The following is a 19,189-nucleotide window of genomic DNA, read 5'->3' on the forward strand; positions in this document are numbered from 1 at the left end:
CCGAAGACCGGGGCTCGATTCCCGAGCGCGGCCAATTTCCTACTCGGTTTTATTAATTTATATGGCCTGAATAGAAAAGTTAATTACGCTAATTAGGCAATTAAGCAATTAACTAAGCTCAGTCCCACTTGGAGCATCACTATACGATCCCTTCAATTGGTTGCATGGTTACTAGCCAAAGTACAATTGGCCCCGTTTGAAATTCGCGCACTGTGACGTGTCACGACCGCTTCGACCAATTGAAAAGCGTGACATTTTTGTCGACAACTGCTGCTTACAACGATGAGACATCAAAGGCTTTCGCCTTAATATATTTCATTGATAGGTGCAGGGGCGAATGACATATTTGTTTTGACAGCGCTAGAACCTCAGTGTACACTTCCAGCTCTAACTTTTCCGTAATACATCTAAAGGTGCTGATAGTTAGTCATACCAGCCGAGGTGCATCTAGCTAATTGAGAAGACCGCGTTTTTTCTTCCGCTGTGTAACACCAGAAACATAGCTAGACCCTCATGCAAAATGCCGCAGTCTGAACACCTTGGCCCTCTCTTTCATTTCTCTGTATTAATGAGCCTTACCAATGACACATCATCCAACATTCCGCATATTGCAGACTTTTGCATTATTTGCGGTGAAATTTATTTCTTCAGTGACCAACCTAGCCTTCACAGCAACTTCAACATGAAAAGCTATCGGTGCTACGATCACGAATTTATCTCAGTTCGACTGAGGACAAAATTATTTCTTTTAGCCGTAAGCATTAGAGCTCTCATAACTTTTTTTTATCACAGCGCTGTATCTGAGGTTTCTCGCTACAAGTGTATTGATATAGAGCCCGCCCCAAAATTTATATATCGCTGCGATCTCTACCAAAGCACGGCTAGCATTTGAATATATTCGCTTTAGCCTATGCAACTTCTTCCGCACACACTTAGCATTCGCTTCATCAGTAGGATCCCAACATCATGCCTATTTAAATATCATGATTAAATAAATTCAATTCGCCACTTCACGCTTTTTTTCGCCTAAAACTGGCCGTTTTAGGCGAGGCCCGGCCCTAACGGCCACGTTTCAGTGGAGCTGAAATACCAAACCAGCCGAGTGCTGTGCGACATCAGTGCGCGTTAAAGAATTCCAGGTGGTCGGAATTAATCACAACACCGGCACTATACGCCCTCTCTCAGATCTCGCGGGTAGCTTTGGGACGCTAAAACTTGCCTAATATACCGTACATGTGAAATGCTCATATAAAGCGTGAAATATTTCGCTTCAGGCGGATAAAAGAGGACTCTCGTGTGGTCGTCTCACCGTATCTGTGCTGAAACCTTAAGCCCTTCTTAATTCATAACTACGTGTTTTGCACACGATTACTCAATAAACTCATCAACCTCTGAAGTTACAATGGCTGCGACGTGGTGGCTTTTTCGGACGGGATATTAGCTGTGTGCTTGATTATTAAGCGGATTTGTGCAGTAATCAACACCTAGATGATTAATGTTTCACAGGCAACTTTAGAAAGCTTCCATGTCACTGCAGGATCAATCAAATGAGAACGATTTCACACTCTGCAAACTCTAGGAAAAATGCTATTGTTTGCGAAAAGCTGTATCAAAAGAAATTAAAATGTGTTTTATATTAAAGGCGTTGTACCGTAATGCCTGATTCAACAGCTTAGCCATGATGAAACCCAACATAACTGAAATTAAAACAGTAAATCATCTGTGTAAACGCTTCTGACTACTTCGAAGATTTTTTTTTCCCCACGTGAAAAGGTTGCGGCCGTTTCGTTATAACCGCTGTTGAGCAGCACTTTTTTTTTTTAATGTTACAGTCACTGCGTTGATATATCCGCAACGTCACTGTACGTGTGCCAACACGAGTACTCCACAAGTAAAATTCCACTCGGTACTTTTGAAGAAGAAACGGTGAGAGTCACGATTTCGTACGCTCGTACAATGGAGTAGGTGGCCGAAGCTTTCGCTCGATGGTAAACAAGCGAGGGCTGCATGACAGCGTCAGGCCATGTAGCCATTTACGTGCCAAAAAGACTGAGTGGGAAGCGTTCCCGACGAGACAGCCGGCCACACTTATTGAGGGGCCGAGATGATGGAGTAGCGGTTTGTGCGACAAGCCGGGTCGATGACAGCGTAGCTTTGCTCCCCGTGACTCGGTGCTTGGCCGCCGAAGACCGGGGTGCGTGAAGGAACAGCGCTGGTACTCAATGAATACGGTCCGGAACGTTTCATACCTAATGGCAGGACAGAAATCTTGAGTGGCTCGTTGACCACGACCATGTACGATAGTCGGGATAACAAGATGCACAACATTCTACAAACGCCGATTGCGGAAATGGGTGCGCTTTCACCAGAACGCATTGTTAAGTTGCAGAGCTGTAACTTGTCGACGGCGTCAAGGTAACGTCTTAGCTTTCGTCTGTGATCTGTTCTCATTCTACCTCGGAATATAGCTTTGAATTATAATTCCAAATGCCTTCTTTCATTTGGCCTTTCGCTGCAAAATTCCGAGAACTTTCCCCCCTCCCCCTCTGTACAGCCAACTTTCATTGAGTGAACAATGGAAAAAAAAAATACTAGCAGTTTTGCAACGATAGTTGTATGCATGACGTTGCCTGGGACTAACGGCGTCTTGCGTCGTAACGTAAAACTGCCGACTTCCCCTGTTGTTCATTGAGAACGCTGTCCAAACGGCATAAATCATAAAGGTCTCGGCTGCCAGGAAATCGATGCCCCCGAGAATGTTCGATCTACGATCGTGGGATACTTGCGGGCTTGGATAGGGCCGGGGTAAATCGCGCGTCGGAGCTGTCGTTGTCACTTCTGCCCCCAATTTGCTCTGAAATTTTTACCTCGAATAATTCCATTCCACATGGAAGCAGTTTTATGGACCAAGTTCCACGCGAATTTATCGGAACGCTTTTAAACAAGTCCAGTGTGTCATTAAGGTGTAGAACTAGCAGTATTTTTGGCAGCCACTCACTTTCCAGTACACAGGCATGTTTTTCACCTCATACTAGCATATTCACTGCGGTGACTGAGTGGCTGTTGCGTTCGACTAAAGATCACGAGCTCGCGAGTTTGAGACTTGCGTGGCGGTCGCCTTTAGATGGAAACAAACTGCAGAAATGCTCATGGGCTCATATTTCGGCTCGTGCAGAAACCCAAGGAGTCGAAATTCATCCGTAGCGACCTATGACATTTCCTAGAACTTTTGTAAGTAAATATCTGTTAAATAATATAATGACTCCATCCAGCATGATATACTGGTCAAATTTCATCCGCCCCAAATCTGCACACGGCTTTGGCATGATATGGTTTGTATGGTGTGGTATTGTACGGTATGGTATGGTAAGTTACGGTTTGGTATATGGTATGGTATGGTATGGTATGGTATGGTATGGTATGGTATGGTATGGTATGGTATGGTATGGTATGGTACGGTACGGTACGGTTTGGTATATGGTATGGTATGGTATGGTATGGTATGGTATGGTATGGTATGGCGTGGCATGGCATGGTACGGTACGGTACGGTTTGGTATATGGTATGGTATGGCATGGTATGGTACGGTGCAGTTTGGTATATTACATGGTATGGTATGGCATGGATGGGGCAGACAAGGGCAGCGACGTGAGAAGTTCGTTATGACATACTTTTGATGGAAGCCGACAGTCAGCGGAAGCATTGACAGTTAGATGAATGTGTGTATTTTATTTTATGATGTTGATCAATGGGAAATTACGAATGTAATAAGTTTTTACAGGAGAGATAACCGGATAGAATGTAGAACATAAAACAACCACATGCCACCAGTGGGGTGCGAATCCATGACCTTCGCATATCGCGTACGGTGCTCTACCAACTGAGCTATGGCGGTGGCGGTCCAATCTTCTACTTACGGGTGTACTTCCGGTCGACTTCCGGGGATCCATAGCGACGTACGTAGGACGTCCTATATCGCAAGCGTCACGTGGATCGTGATCGAACGGTGAGAGTGGCAGTTGTGCGAAAGCCATCGTGGCGGGTCCCCAAAGCGGTTTAGTTCGAAAATTTCAAATATCTAATTATGTCAGATAACATAATTTTTTAGCCATGGTGGGAGAGTTTTTTGTACTCTGGACAAAACATGGAGAAAAAGAAACCTCCTTGGTAGTAGGGCTCGTTTCTAATTTCATGGCCCTGGCAGCGTTAATTGTTGCAGTGACCATTGGCATGGCTGTTCAAATTTACGCAACCGCCCCAGTCGCGATCAACACGTGCGAGCGCCCACAATACTCTGTGCTTGTCGTGCTCGCAGAGCTTCCTTCAGAGCGTGGAAAAAACTTACCAAGGAATGCTAGGCTTCTGGAAGTTAAACCATGTGTGATTTTTTTTTCCTATACAACGTTTAAATTTAACGTAATAATGGAAATTTTGATGGAAAGTTTTCACGTATTTTTAATGGTATGAAATGTAATAAATAACTTAATTTCATAACGCAGTTATGTTATGTCAATTATTTCTTTCTGACATCAAAAGCGAGGAGTAAATGCAGTGTTTTGCGCACCCTCCTACTCGGGCCATCTATGCTTGTAGTAACCAGGAAGTAAATAAATAAATAAACTCGATTCGTATTTCATTAGCTTGAACCAGAACAATTGCTTCTTGCTCAGCGTGACAGCCAACAAAGTTAGGTCCCGGTACTTTTATTCAGACAAAGTGTGCCACCTTTATTGAAACCCTTGGCTCTCCTTCCGTATCACACCCTTTACATTGATTATTAGCCTCGAGGCGTTTCAATGTGAAACACGGCGTGAAAAAAGTGTCCATAGCGGTGAAAAACAATTAAGGAGCCATTAACTTTTTTTATGCAACGAAATCAGCATTAGCTTAGTGCCTTATCCTTCCTTTATCACTGTTGAACCTAAGCGCTGACAAAAATAATAAAAAGAAATAGAAGTTTGGCAAAGACAAAACCTAATAACGTCTGTTGGCTTTGGCTGCAACGGCCAAAGCAGATCTCTCTTCTTCTTTCCTCCCATGCACGACAAGGGGGGCACGCGGTAAGGATGATCCAAGCTAATATCTTCACTACCCCTTCTCCGCTACCCTTCTTTCAGTGACAGGTATAAAGAGCCTCGACAGCGGACGGACAATGGGCTATTAAGCAGCCCCGAATGATGTCAGTCCAGTTGCAAGCTTAACTTGCTCGCTCAAGCACCTCTGCGGCTGTCGCCGAAGAGTCTGCGGCCAGCTCCATCTCCTTGTTTTCTGCTAATCGAAGCGCTTCGCAAAGGCCCTGTCAGCGCCTGGGGCGGCGGACGGTCAGGAGAGGAGGCAGGCGGCCAGAAGGGGCGGCCGAGGTTCCGCGCTGCCCCCGCGATTCGGCCCTGCCACCGCGGTCGCAGACAGTGCGATGAGAGCATCGTGGCCATTACGGGGGAGCCATCTTCCCCCGGTGAAGGCTGTCCCTAATGGGCGGCAGTTTAATGCGGACCGACGAGCCCCCGGAGTTGCACACCGTGCGAAAGGGCTAATGGTACGGAAAGCAGATCGAACTTGGGTGCACCGCCGCGCGAGTCTGACGCCGCTTCGCTCGGCCGGAAGGCTAATAGCACGCCCGACTTAACTTCCCGATAGGGAGCTCGTTCGGTTCCTTTTGCCCACTTCGGCTGCTTCAGTTATCCCCCTCCTTTCTCCCCATTCCCCGTGTTTTCTTCCTGGTTTTGCACGCGCCAGAAGAGAATATTCGCCCTGCGTTGTTATGTCGGCGGCAGCCTTCGCGCAGGGAAATCTGCCCCCTGGAACATGAGGCGCGACGCGTGGTGTTGTTTAGGAAAACAAGGTCAGTGATCATGAGAGGCGCTTTGCGGCAACACTTGCTCGTTCAGTGGATAATGCGTTGACACGGCGGCTTCACCGGAGTGCTTCCGGGTAGACCATTATCCACTTTCTGAATATTGTACGGCCCCATTATACTGCAGAAATTTACGCTTCAGCGATGTACGTTTGTGTGTATACATGCGCGGCACTGTAATGGTTGGAAACAGTGTTTGAAAAAACTACGAGCGGAGACTGCAAGCAAACCACCTAGATGAGAGCTGTTTATGCCTTTTAGGGATCATGCTAATAAAATACGCTGGAAGTTGCAACAAAATGCAGAAGTGCGCCCCTTGGACGCTTCATAAACTTCTCCGAACGCGAAAGGCACGGCTTTTTTGGATGTTAATGACCTCTTGTTGGGTTGCGATGTAGCCATATAACTGTACCATAATTCGGCGAAGTGACTCGCGATGTTTATCTCTCCATAGACTGAAGAAGAAAATAAACTGCATAATCGACAAACTTGGCATCTGCGAAAAGAAGGGTAAGTAGTGTCCTAGCGTCAGCGCTATCTCGGGTGCCGCCACTTCAAATGGGAGAGACGACAAAAATTATAAATTCCTGTTTTACGACAACAGGAGCATCTCGTGCGACACCAAGTGCAAAGATTTGATGCATACTGCCCGTGCAAAGTTTTACGATGAAAGCATCCCTTTTCTGCACTTATTCATGCAGCACACCCACTTCATCTTGATCAGAAAGCCGACTACCATACCTAACTGTGCATCTGCATCACTCTTCCGCTTTTCCCGTGATACAAAGAACTACTGCCGGCTTCATCAGTGCAAAAGTTTACGAGGCCATTGACAAGTAGTGAAGTGCTAAACATATATTAAGCTTGGTTGACGCGACGAGGCAGGAACTCCATGTAAGAATATCCGCAATGGTCTACCATCTAGTTATAATTTATTAAAATATGCTTACTACATAATTTTGCCGCAAAGTTTGAACTCACATCAGGAACTTCAATGGAGCCGTATTTTCGAAATGGACAATGTTTTTAAGGAGCTCTTTATGTGAGATTTTGATGAAGAAAAAAAAATCTCTCAGAGCGAGTGGATTCAGATACTGATGCCTGATTTGCGAAGGAAATGCCCTGCCAAGTGTGATGTTGGTCACTGCCGGTTTCAGAGCAGAAAGCAGCTGATAAGAACGTCACCGTCCCCGCTGTCTGAACAGGCAGGTAAATGCAATGGTCCACGCCTTAATAAACAATCCTAAGGTCTACTTTGAAGCGGTCACCACAAAGTCACCCTGAATAAACCACCTCGGCAAATGTCTTATGTCAAATATTTTTGTGTTGGCAATGTCCAAAATTACAGGACGAAAATTTAGCAAATTTGAAAATTGTGAGAAGCTGCCATGGAAATATTGGAGGCAATGGTTCATTCTTCTGATATGTAGCAAACTCTCTGTTAAATTCTTTTCCCCGTTCGCATCGAACAGTTAAGAGTGTCATGGAAAACCAATGGGGAACGCTTTTGACGATAACAAAAACGTCAATTGAAAAAAAAATGCACGATTGCCGTCGGGTGATGTGTGGATATACTGATTATTATATTGAAATCTTACATTACATGAAAAAATTACATTCATAAATGGTTTCCCGCTCAAAAATGCTTTCGTCAAGACTTGTTGGGTGTGGTTGCGTCTTTTGGCATTGTCCAGGTTGTAGTTCTTTCTGACCTATCGCAAAAAAAAAACTTTTTTTGAAATAACAGCTCTATTCTTAAGTCAGTTCATTTTGCTTTTGTAAAAATGTCATGCTGCTGCTCTCTCGTTGAAATGGCGTTATATATTTCTATGTAGTTTCAATTGGAACCATTACTATTAAACCAACTGGCCACAGGAAATGCAAGTTATAAATTATAAATAGAAATATACTGGCTTGGAGTTCATTTAGAAGACATTCTCCAAACCTAATTAATGTACCTCTCCTGTACTCGCCCGAGGGAATTAAACATGAAAGGCTACAAAAAAAAGTTGAAATGGGGCGAAAACAGCCCGACTAGCAATGTCAAGTAGTGTGATACGTCTTACCCAATTATACAAAGAAGGTATCACGGATTAGGGAACAAGTGAGAGATAACGCGAGCTCGAATTAAGCTGAAAAAACATACTTGGGCAGAATAGGCGCTGCGCAGAGCAGATAACCGGTCCCCCATAACAATAAGGTAGAGGATACTATGGGAAGGAAAAATCTGTCAGCGACGGGCACAGAATATGATTTTGCGAAGAGACAAAAAGAAAAGCCGCAAGAACGGTGCGCTCGTGTGCTCGCTGTTTCCTTAGGACAGGGGTAACTGCGAGCACTGAGAGGGGCTTTTGCCCTGCAGTTTACTTCATCCAGCACACATGATAATGAAGTTAGTAGAACGGCGACATTGTGTTCGCCGCGTTAGCGATTGGGATGAAGCAAGCCGCTCAATTCCATAAGAGGACGCGAAATTAGTAGATCACTGTGAAAATTCAACTTCATTAAACATGCAAAGAGAGTGAAGTTTCGAGCCAGAAAGTGTGACACGATATGTGAGGTAAGCAACTAAACCTAAGGGAGAGTTCATTGAGCGGCAGACGAATAGATGGAGCCATGCTAATGAAAAAAAGAAAGATTTGTAAAGAAATCGATAGGATAAGATGAACACCAGGTCCTTCTTGCATATTTCAGGCAAGATTCTCAAATATGCCGCACTGTATGCTGCCTAGACTGAGACATTAAACAGCGCACTGTTCATAACAGCATGAGACCCCTCGGGCGACCTGCACGCTACACTGAAGAGTGCCACTATTACGTAGCCGATGCGGACATTGCGCGTGTCGCGGTAATGACGTAACGTACACCGGCGACCGATGGAGAAAACCATTTATTCATCGGATAAGCAAGGTTGTTATATAGCACGAACAAAAGGAGGAAGTGCAACGAATAACCAAACAACGAAGAAAACAAATGGCAGAGGTGCACTGCTGGTTATTTGGGCAGTTGGGCGATAATCTGGTGGCACTCGCAATAGCTGCACATATGAAAGTCCCACATTACTCTTTCGGGCAGTGCACGGAGCTGTATGACTATGTCTCTGTGGTTACAAAAGAAACGAAAACGGAGCTACTTAAACGGGCTGTTCGCGTCGTCAAGGAACACTTCGCGCACTGCGCTCTGAAATCTTGTTAATAGCAACGGTGTTATCAAACTAGCAAGCTACAAAGGTCATTACATCCGCGGTTTACTAATACTTTTTGGAACACTCTCCTTGTGCGCTTTATGGAGCCACTCAAGAGGCAAGCAGGCTGAGGAACTTTCCTTATGGCACGCGTTCGATATGGTTGCGGATGGCTTTGCGTACGCGATACAGCGCTCTGCTTCTTCTTCTGCGCTTTCATGTTGTGCAGACAACTCCTCCTGTGCTCTTTTTGTCTCTCGTCTGATTTTTAGCGCTCGCCTTTTTCCTCTCTACCGGTGCAAGTGCTCCAGCGAGAGAGAGAGAGAGACTTTATTTGCTCAGCAACCCCCATAGGGTAGCCTAAAGGGGACAAGACATGATGCACTATGTTGTGAACCAGTCCTCCCAGCGGGATCTGGAAGAACGCCTTCTTCTGATTGTGTCGTGCTTGTGAGCAGTTGTTGGGCGGGCAAGCTCAGAAACACGTCCATTTCCGCTCCGTGTATGTACATTCATTAAAGAATCCCTCTGTGCTGCATATGCTGTGGTTTCCATAAAAACTGCTGCTTGCATGCACGAATCAGCTATGTTCGACGTGTGTGTTACAGATGCACCTCAAAGTCGTGAGCTTGATCACTAGAAATGAGAAAAATGACATAATTCATGAGCGGTTCATAAAGTTTTGGCAGCTGTTATCATTGTGTTATCAGCATTCACTGATGCTTTGCTTCCTGCTTAGATTACGATGCACAGAAACGACGAAAGTGACTTGACCGAGCAGATCACCCCACTGCTGTCTATTTCTCAGTGCAAAGCAATAAAACCCCGAATTTCATCCATGTACGCGCTCACAGGAGCTCGGAAGTGATCCGAGGTTCAGTGACCGTTCGCGGAAGACAGAACTTCTAAACTAGACTACTTGTAGCCCTACAGCAACGCTGTCAGAAGTACGGCAACAAAAGAAAATGAAACCGCATGTCTGTTTATCTTTATTTCTGTTATCTGTTTTACTTGTTATATACTTTGTTTTGTTACCTTGCAGGGAGTCCCCGAGGACAAGAGAAAACAGCGAGAACTCGCCTCCAGATGGGCTCTAGGCAGGAGTTTCTTGTCCTCTAGCTCTATCTCTCCCCTTTCAGCATTGCCATCTTTGCTGAAGGCACCCAGGAAAAACCCGGTACAAACCACGCAAAACTTTTCGAATTTAGCAAATTGTACAGCCCACGACAAAAGTATACAGCTCAAGGGGTTTGCTTCTAAGCTGTACAGCGGCGCTCCCTAGCACATCTAACAGTCCAAAGCTTGGGAGGATTGAGGACGCGAAGCCATTCATCTTTCGAGAGATTACGGTAACTGAGGATGCCTAAAAAGGCATGCTGCAGGCCTCACAAGCAAGCCCCCTTGGGCGGTTTATTTTTGAGAGTGGGTGTACGTCTTCACGCTGTGTAATGTTTATTTTCTTCTATGAAAGTGCAGTCATAAACTCATCTTATGTGCTCTCGTGCAGTTATTCCTGCTAGTGTTAGGCCTTCAACGTTGAATGTCGCAACAATCAGAGCCCAAACACTGAGCAAACACTAAAACACTGCATTCCTTCACTCTTAAATTCCTGTTTGTCTAATAATACCAATATTTTGGAGCATAATATTAGTACTAAACAATTAATGAACCTCACTTTCACAGTATTTTTTTAGTTTGCGTGCATTTATGGTGTACTAATACATCCCTCTTTGGACACCATGCTCGAGTACAACTGCATCGAAATTTAGATGCGCCAGAGTTGCATCATTCGGAATATGGTTGTGAAATATTCGACTTCCTAAATTCAAATACAGAGCTTCAAATTTTGTTTGCATACATCATCACTATCGGCATTGTACATGTACCTTCTCCACAGTTATGTGTTTCTGATATTCTTCTTGCCTGACCCCCCCCCCCCCCCCCCCCCCCCCCATCGTTGATGGAAAGTAAAAGCTTATCTATTTTTTCTAACGCAGCAGAGGTTCGGAAGGATGGCCAGAGATCGAAAGCAACGCAAATGAATGGCTCTGGAAAGGGGGACACAGGTCCTCGGTAAATTATCCGCGCCGCCTAATTCCTAAATGTGCGATACGCCTTACGGACTAGTAATGGACGCCTGTGAATCAAACCATATCGTCTCTCCGTGTACTGCGAAACGGCGTATAGAGTGGTCTGGTGGGCGCGCTTCCACCTCTCTTAACAACTGTTGGTTGAAAGGGTGCACTTTCTTGCTGTCTTTCCATACCGCGAAACAACTACACTTGTTGTTGGGCTAGTTGGTAATACATGCTTCTGAAGGAACCAGCGCAAAAAACACAACGAACAAGAAAAAGGCGGAACACGACGGACAGGAGCGCTGAACTTACAACTTTATTTACAACTTACAACTGTACTTTCGAAATAAAGTTGTATGTTCAGCGCTCCTGTCCTTCGTGTTCCGCCTTTTTCTTGTCCGTTGTGTTTTTTGCGCTGGTTCCTTCAGAATCAGAAAAAACTACACCGTTCAAAAATTTCCTTCAACATTCAAGTCAGGAGGGGCCAAAACAGGGGCTTGGGAACTTTTATTCGGTGCCAATTTTGCTCCGGGCAATCACGAACTTCTTTTCACCCAAGTAATTCCAAATTTTGTTATTCCGTTCGTTATTATTTCTTATGTCCATATTCCCTGTTTGTGCACCTATATTCACTATCTGTTGTCCCAGTATGTAGGCTGTAGGCACTTCCCAAATATGCGAATAATTCTTCAATAGAAATTGCTCAAAGTGAGAGCTATGCGATCAGGGTGGCGAGGTGCTGTAAGTGGTAAGGGAATAGATGTGCTTAGGGCAGGTAGTGACTTCCGATCAAGATCATGAGATGGAATTAACTAGAAGAACAAGAATGAGGTAAATCGCATATGGAAGGTTCTCTCAGATCATGAATGGCAGTTTACCAATATCCCTCAAGAGAAAAGTATACAACAGCTGTATTCTACGGGTACTCACCTATGGGGCAGAAACGGGAAGGTTAACGAGAAGGATTCAGCTTAAGGAAGACGCAGCGAGCTATGGAAAGAAGAATGATAGGTGTTACATTAACAGACCGGAAGCGGGCAGAATGGGTAAGAGAACAAACGCTGCTTAATGGCATTCTAGTCGAAATTAATAGGAAGAAATGGGCTTGGTCAGGGCATGTAATGCGAAGGCAAGATAACCGTTGGTCCTTAAGGGCAACGCAGTGGATTATAAGAGACGGCAAGCGTAGCAGGGGGCGGCAGAGTTGGCGTGTGAGATTAAGAAGTTTGCGGGGATACAGTGGCCGCAGCTGGCAAAGGACAGGGTTAATTGGAGAGACAAGGGAGATGCTTTGCCCTGCAGTGGGCATAGTCAGTCTGATGATGATGATTATGATAGGTTGGTAAGTTTTCCTGTCAGGAAAAAAGATGAAAGTTTAAAAGCAACTTCCAGATGCGTGAGGATCAGATTCTTTCGACCCGCCCAAGACGACATGTTGGCGCAAAATGAACGCTGCGCTGAGATCCGTGAAACAGAGCGGGCTGTCGCTCTTTTCTACCATGCGGCACCGACTGCGGGCCTCCTAAGCGCGGCGGTTGTCCACCCACTTTCCGCTGGAAGGAACGGAAATCCACTGTTAGGCAGAGAAAACGATCTCGTCTTTCATCTCTGGGAGGGGCTTCTTCTAACCTCACTCACTTTTTTGTTGCCTTAGTTAGCCACCAGGCACCACACTTCTCGTCACAGGAACCGGGGGTTCAGTGCCCGACGCCGGAGCCGACTTTTCCGTTCTGAGGCCCGCCACTTGCGTTTAGGGCGTACGCGAAAAGCACGCGCTTGCTGCGTTCGCATGAACTGGACAGTGGTCGAGTTGAGTCCATTTTTTTAGGGAAAGTGAAACAACATTGAGAAAGAGAGTAGAGCACTATTCACGCTTTCTCTCCTGAAAAGTGGCTTTTTCTCTCGAATATTCAACTCGACCCGCACTTTGTCGAGTTCATACGTATGGCGTTAGTGTCAAAACATCACGCCTCTCACTGTTTGTATCACAACATGTAAGGTTATAGTGACACTGAGGAAAATCCTATGCGATTTTCGTTCTTAATCAGATGCAATGCAGGGCCTCTTCAACACAACTCATGTTTATTCGGCAGCAAACGGCGATTTCATGGGCGAGAAATTTAACGTTAAAGCTATTATCTATTCCTCGCCACTCGTATTCGAATTCGTGTCGTGCGATGACGTCGAATATCTCGTCGCTCGCTTCTTTTACTTTCGCCCTTTCGATTTTTTATTTGTCTTCCATGTGGGGCGATACTACATCAGCAGATTTGTCGCTCAAAGATGACTGTAAGAGCGATAAGTCGTGCGTAAACGTCTCCTTCCAATTCAACAAAAAAAAATCTAATCTGACGTCCATGTACCTTTGTAGCGGTAGAGACGTGTCCCGCTCTTTTCTAGCTTCTAAGAGCTTAGTTTTTTTCTCCAAGCAGCCACTTTGGCATCGTAGTGAAATAGTACTCAAGCATGCAGCGGCAAATGCCCCGCAAAAGAGGTTCTTGAAAAAATGACATCGACCTATTGTCGCGACGTCGCGGTCGATGTCTTGCGCCAGCCACCGGTACTAGTAGCCGCACGCTAGAAAGCGCAAGGTGGTTGAACGCGACGCCATGACAACAGGACGGTTGCATTGGTTATATGGACTCCTTTGCGGGGTGTCTGCCGCTGCATGCTTGAGTTGTATCCGACTGTAGAAATAAGCTAATCACGTGCCATCACTGTGTTCCTCCCTGAGCCGGTCACGCGTGATGCCAGGGCGTTCCCAAGAAGCGTCATTTACAGACTGGTCCGTGGCTAAAGGTGAATAGAGAGTTCTAGGGAATTTGGGTTGGCGAAAAGAGTAAAGTGGCTGAAGACGCGCTGACAAAACATGTCTTAAGATACACCACACGTGAGGTCACAGTGCCTCGCGGATAAGAATAAGTCCCAATATTCCGTGTTCATCAGTCATATCGTTTTAAATATTTTTTCGGCTAGAGCCGACAGCGCGAATTGTCTATTAAAGGGATACTGAACCAAACTTTTGGAGCTGCTCTTTTGGATGTAAACAAGAGCTTGACTGCTAAAATTAATAACTATGGCAAGCATTTTAGCGAAAAAGGCGGATAACACGCTTTTTTTCGCGATTTATTGCCGTATCGTTGCACCTGTATGCACGCTTACGTCCGCTAAATACGGCTACTTTTTCCGGATGTTACGCCATTTCTAACATTCTCACTTTCAAAACAGAAGCGTGACGTTGTTCAGACTAGTTAATAAACCACATATTTATGCCGAGTTGCAAGGAACTTGTTTCAGGAGTTGGAAGGAACTTGTTGTAGGGGAATCGGTAGCAGTTCGTGTAGAAAGCGCATAATATAAGAATAGAATCGCTGTATTTTAACGATTTATAAAGCAACCGGCCGACATTGTCCCTTGGCTTGTCCACAGTCGAAAATCTACGCCAACAATACGTCCTCGAAGATTTTCTGTCCTCGTGGATGCTTCGCTGGTATAGCGCCTAAACAAATGTGTAGGTAAGAAAAAGGAAGGTAAACTGCCAGCGTTCCCTCCTATATTAATGAAGTAGGAGGCTAACCGCAGCCGCCGCTAGCTCTTCGCGGAATCTCATTAAGTCTCGAAGCAGCTCGCACATGGGTCGCATGCACGGCGTGAAAACACACACACACGAATATTGCGGACACCTTAGTGCCTGCGGCAGTTGCGCCATGCCACGCTGTAAGAGTATTTTCATGTTCAGAACAAAGAGACAAAAGAGCCGTCTGTGCTCTGAAGTGAGTTTTTGCGCTTTCCCGTTTCTTTTGTCAAAGCATGGTCTATGCGGAGAGAAGGCGTATTCGCCGCTGAGGTGGCAAAATGAAGATTAAGTGGCTGGAAAGCGGCGCCAAGGAGAAATTGGAACGCTGGGTAAGAAAAGCCTACCTTAGGAAAAAAAATACGCTTGCAGAAAGGCAAGGGCCATTGGCCAGATCTTTCGCTCTATTCGTTCTTATCGGCAAGCTGATGCTATATATGGGATCGTTCCGGCTAATCCTGGCTTCCCGGCGATACTTTTAATGAGCCCTGCTGGAGATTATCAAAGAGATAGGAGCAGCTAATCCTCGTAATGCTGCACATACCGGCGCGGAGAAATTGTGCCATGAGAGACGAATTAGGACCGGCGCCTGCGCCAAATCTCTTTGAAAAGACCGAGGGGGAAAAAAAAGTTCTGAAGGCGAGTGCCTTGACACTGACACGTGCCCTAAAGACGGCGAAATGTCGAACTGAAAAACACTTAGAAACGCCTAAGTGGGATTCCGAATGTGGCATTTTAAAAATATAATCACTATAACAGTGGTAAGTGATGTACATTTTCTCAGGCAAAAATGACCTCAAGAGAAGAAGAATTCAAGACATGGGGAGGATTCATAGACAAAGAGAGGAATGTACTCTGCTCAAATTGAGGCACTTAGCGGTGGGAAGGCCCTTTAGTTGAATTCGAAGGTGAAAGGAAGAGAAACAAAATAAAAGAGAATTAAGGCTGCGAGGACGCCGACTTAAAGGTAAAATGTAAAAGTATCTCTAGATGGCCAATTATGCAGGTAACAATGCATGTAAAAGTAAAAGAGTCTTCTATAAATGGATCGTCTAGTTATTTCATTTGTTTTTTTTTTTTTCTACGCAGAGGAACTGAGTAAGCTTTCCTTTACTTACCTGGGTGGCTCATCCTGGCTTCCTATGGTGCCCTGCTGAAAATTTCTCCTTCTTCTGCGACGACCCGAGGTCAAAGTGGTCAAGACAGTTCAGCTGGTAAAATAAATATGTGCACCAAGGTTCAGAGTAGAAAACGTTAGCGCCGACAGGATATAACGAACTGCGTAGGCCTTGTTACTCAAAGTGGCATTTTTATGTCTTGCTTTGCAACCCCGCTGGCTTAATCACGTCTTAACTTGTAATCCATTGCCGAGTATTTGTCATTGCTTCTTTCAAAGGGATGTAAAGGCTTCGCTTGAAGAAAAGCAGCGTGTAGACGTATTTCGCTCTGCTGGGCCTCTGAACGAACTTTCTGGTTAGATCCGGCCGAAATGAGCAACATGTCCGGTTGTCAGCGTCGGTTCCGAGCGAATCGCCCGGCAACGCACAAATAATATGCCGAGGTAAAGAAGAATGCCTTCTGTCAAACTATGCCAAAATTGAGGTCAATGTGATGTTCATAATTTATAAACCTTGCTGATTTACGCATGGAATCCTTAGTGATAGCCGTAATCGTTCCCTGAATTCACAAGAAACGGCTCCATGTATTATCGAGGGCTAATTAATCTTAAAGACAAACTAACCATTTTAAACAAACTAACCACTTTTTCTTGAAAAACGTTCTCACAGACCGTTTCCTGACGCCATTTCAGCACACATGCTCACAAGGATTTCATAGCTGAAGCGAGACGCGTGCGACCCCAAAGATGAAGAAGTTAAAGTTAACCTAGAGAGTGATTCGTCCATCAACCAGATTCTTTGGTTCTGTGTTCGCATTAGTGCCATCACCGTCGGGCTTCATTTGTGTATGACAGCGCGCCGTTCTTGCTGTTAGGATTCGATGCATGTCGTGCAAGATGACAGCGACGTCATGATCTCGAACGGCGACTAGATAGGAGCCTAGAAAGAAACGGAACAGGCGAAACTAACCAGTGAGTGAGTGAGTGAGTGAGTGAGTGAGTGAGTGAGTGAGTGAGTGAGTGAGTGAGTGAGTGAGTGAGTGAGTGAGTGAGTGAGTGAGTGAGTGAGTGAGTGAGTTGTTAGTCAGTCAGTCAGTCAGTCAGTCAGTCAGTCAGTTAGTTAGTTAGTTAGTTAGTTAGTTAGTTAGTTGGTTAGTTAGTTGGTTAGTTAGTTGGTTAGTTAGTTAGTTGGTTAGTTAGTTGGTTAGTTGGTTAGTTAGTTAGTTTGTTAGTTGGTTAGTTGGTTAGTTGGTTAGTTAGTTGGTTAGTTAGTTGGTTAGTTAGTTGGTTAGTTAGTTGGTTAGTTAGTTGGTTAGTTGGTTAGTTGGTTAGTTAGTTAGTTAGTTAGTTAGTTAGTTAGTTAGTTAGTTAGTTAGTTAGTTAGTTAGTTAGTTAGTTAGTTGGTTAGTTGGTTAGTTGGTTAGTTGGTTAGTTAGTTGGTTAGTTGGTTAGTTGGTTAGTTGGTTAGTTAGTTGGTTAGTTGGTTGGTTGGTTGGTTAGTTAGTTAGTTAGTTAGTTAGTTAGTTAGTTAGTTAGTTAGTTAGTTAGTTAGTTAGTTAGTTGGTTAGTTGGTTAGTTGGTTAGTTGGTTAGTTGGTTAGTTAGTTGGTTAGTTGGTTGGTTGGTTGGTTGGTTAGTTAGTTAGTTAGTTAGTTAGTTAGTTAGTTAGTTAGTTAGTTAGTTAGTTAGTTAGTTAGTTAGTTAGTTAGTTAGTTAGTTAGTTAGTTAGTTAGTTAGTTAGTTAGTGGAAACCTTCTATCTAACAGTTAGTTCTGCGTAAATTACTTCGGAAGGCTTGAGCTATGAAATCGTTGTGAGCATGTGCTGCGGAAATTGCATCAGGAAATGGTTTGCGAAAACGTTTTCCAAGAAAAAGTGGTCCGTTCGTTGAAATTAACAGAGTCGAAGCTCCATGTATCCGAATTATTTTCTGGCTTGTATTAGCTATGAGGCAAGCTAGAACACTCATTGGAACTCGACGTAATGGGCTTCATCTGATGTTCGCTTGAGAGACAATGTACGGAGCTAGGACCCGTAGCAAACTTTTAATGACAAATGTGGCCTCTGATGCATTAAGATATACCCGTTCTACCATGTCGGCGGGTCGATAATGCTCAGCTCTTGTTTGATTTGTCGCAGATTTAGAAAACTCTCCTTAGTTGTACCGCCCCACCACGCGCACAACACTTGGTGTTCTGGACGACGGCCGATACTGTAAACAATATTCTTCAATTTGGTCAGTTCGTTTCAGTGTTTTGGTACGGATAAAATGGCAAAACTACCAGTAAGAACTGGAAAGCATAAAATCCATGCGTCAAATATTATTTGCAATATATTAATAAAAAAGTAGCTCTCATCGCTCGTCGGCTGAAGAGTAGTCTGCACAGGACTCTTGAGGTAAATTACCGTCATGAACACCAGCAGAGCATGTGGAGTCGAGTGCCGGGCTGAGTAGAATGCGGTAATTTCAGCGTCATATGTTATAAGTTTCTATGAGCCCATTCTAGGTGGTCTATAGATGAAGCTAACATCATTTATTTGAGTGCGCCTACGCTTTGACTGACTCCAAGTGACCACCCCGTTCGCTCGCTAAGCTTTATGGAGTGCGCAAGTGGCAGAATAATTCAGCAGCCTTTTCTGTCTTCATGTGAGCTGGTGCGCTTTGATGCATGAATCGATATAAATTGGGTCCAGTGCAATGAAATACATAATTTTTGTGATGGTCACCATCCGGATTACCTTGAAATTTAATATAAAGCTTAACAGTACAAAAAAAACAGTTTCTACTGCGGTTCCTCCAACCAGCTGATTACCTTCGTTTAGGTAAATAAACTAATACCAACTAGGAAGATCAGTAGATAACGTCAGTGTGTGTAACAAATCATTAACATTAAGAATCAGGAATTGCATTCACTGAATCATGAGCAATGTGCGTATAGTGATCTTCAAAAGTCCGGAACCAGTTTAAAGTCAGACTAGAACTCACGTTAACATGCGGTGATATTTGCACAGGTTCTGCAGAGCTGGATTTGTGTGCAGAACGAGAACAGCTCTTCTCACCACGCGATTCGTCTAGAGAGGCAGTAATGCAACAATTATGCTCTCGAATATGCACGGCGACAGTTCTAGTTGTGCGAAATGTGGCCTGACAAATTTTGATAAGTAGCGTACCGTTTCGCGCATTGCGAATAGGCGACCTACGGAGTACGAATCTACGCCGGTGACAAACATACACACATGATAAAGATAAGAAGAATACGCAGATGTAAACACCCACGGGGAAATTCGCGCGGCATCACGCCCTTTTGGGCACCCTTGCCAGCGGCAGTTTTAAACACGGACAGATGTTTATGAGCACAGTACTTTATTGGCGGAAAGTTGTTACT

General features: G+C 44.7%; 1 long non-coding RNA gene across 1 annotated transcript in view; it reads left to right on the forward strand.

The window, feature by feature from the left end:
* The window catches only part of LOC149353551 (uncharacterized), a 36,938-nt gene extending 21,073 nt beyond the window's left edge, over positions 1 to 15,865 (forward strand). Inside the window, exons 2-3 of the long non-coding RNA XR_016291009.1 lie at positions 10,081 to 10,215; positions 15,777 to 15,865. This is a non-coding gene — a long non-coding RNA (uncharacterized LOC149353551). The remainder of the gene's footprint in view (positions 1 to 10,080; positions 10,216 to 15,776) is intronic.
* The last annotated feature ends 3,324 nt before the right edge of the window (positions 15,866 to 19,189 follow it).

Source organism: Amblyomma mixtum, chromosome 3 (assembly GCF_055824585.1).
Source record: "Amblyomma mixtum isolate Tamu chromosome 3, ASM5582458v1, whole genome shotgun sequence".
NCBI classification, from domain to species: Eukaryota; Metazoa; Arthropoda; class Arachnida; order Ixodida; family Ixodidae; genus Amblyomma; species Amblyomma mixtum.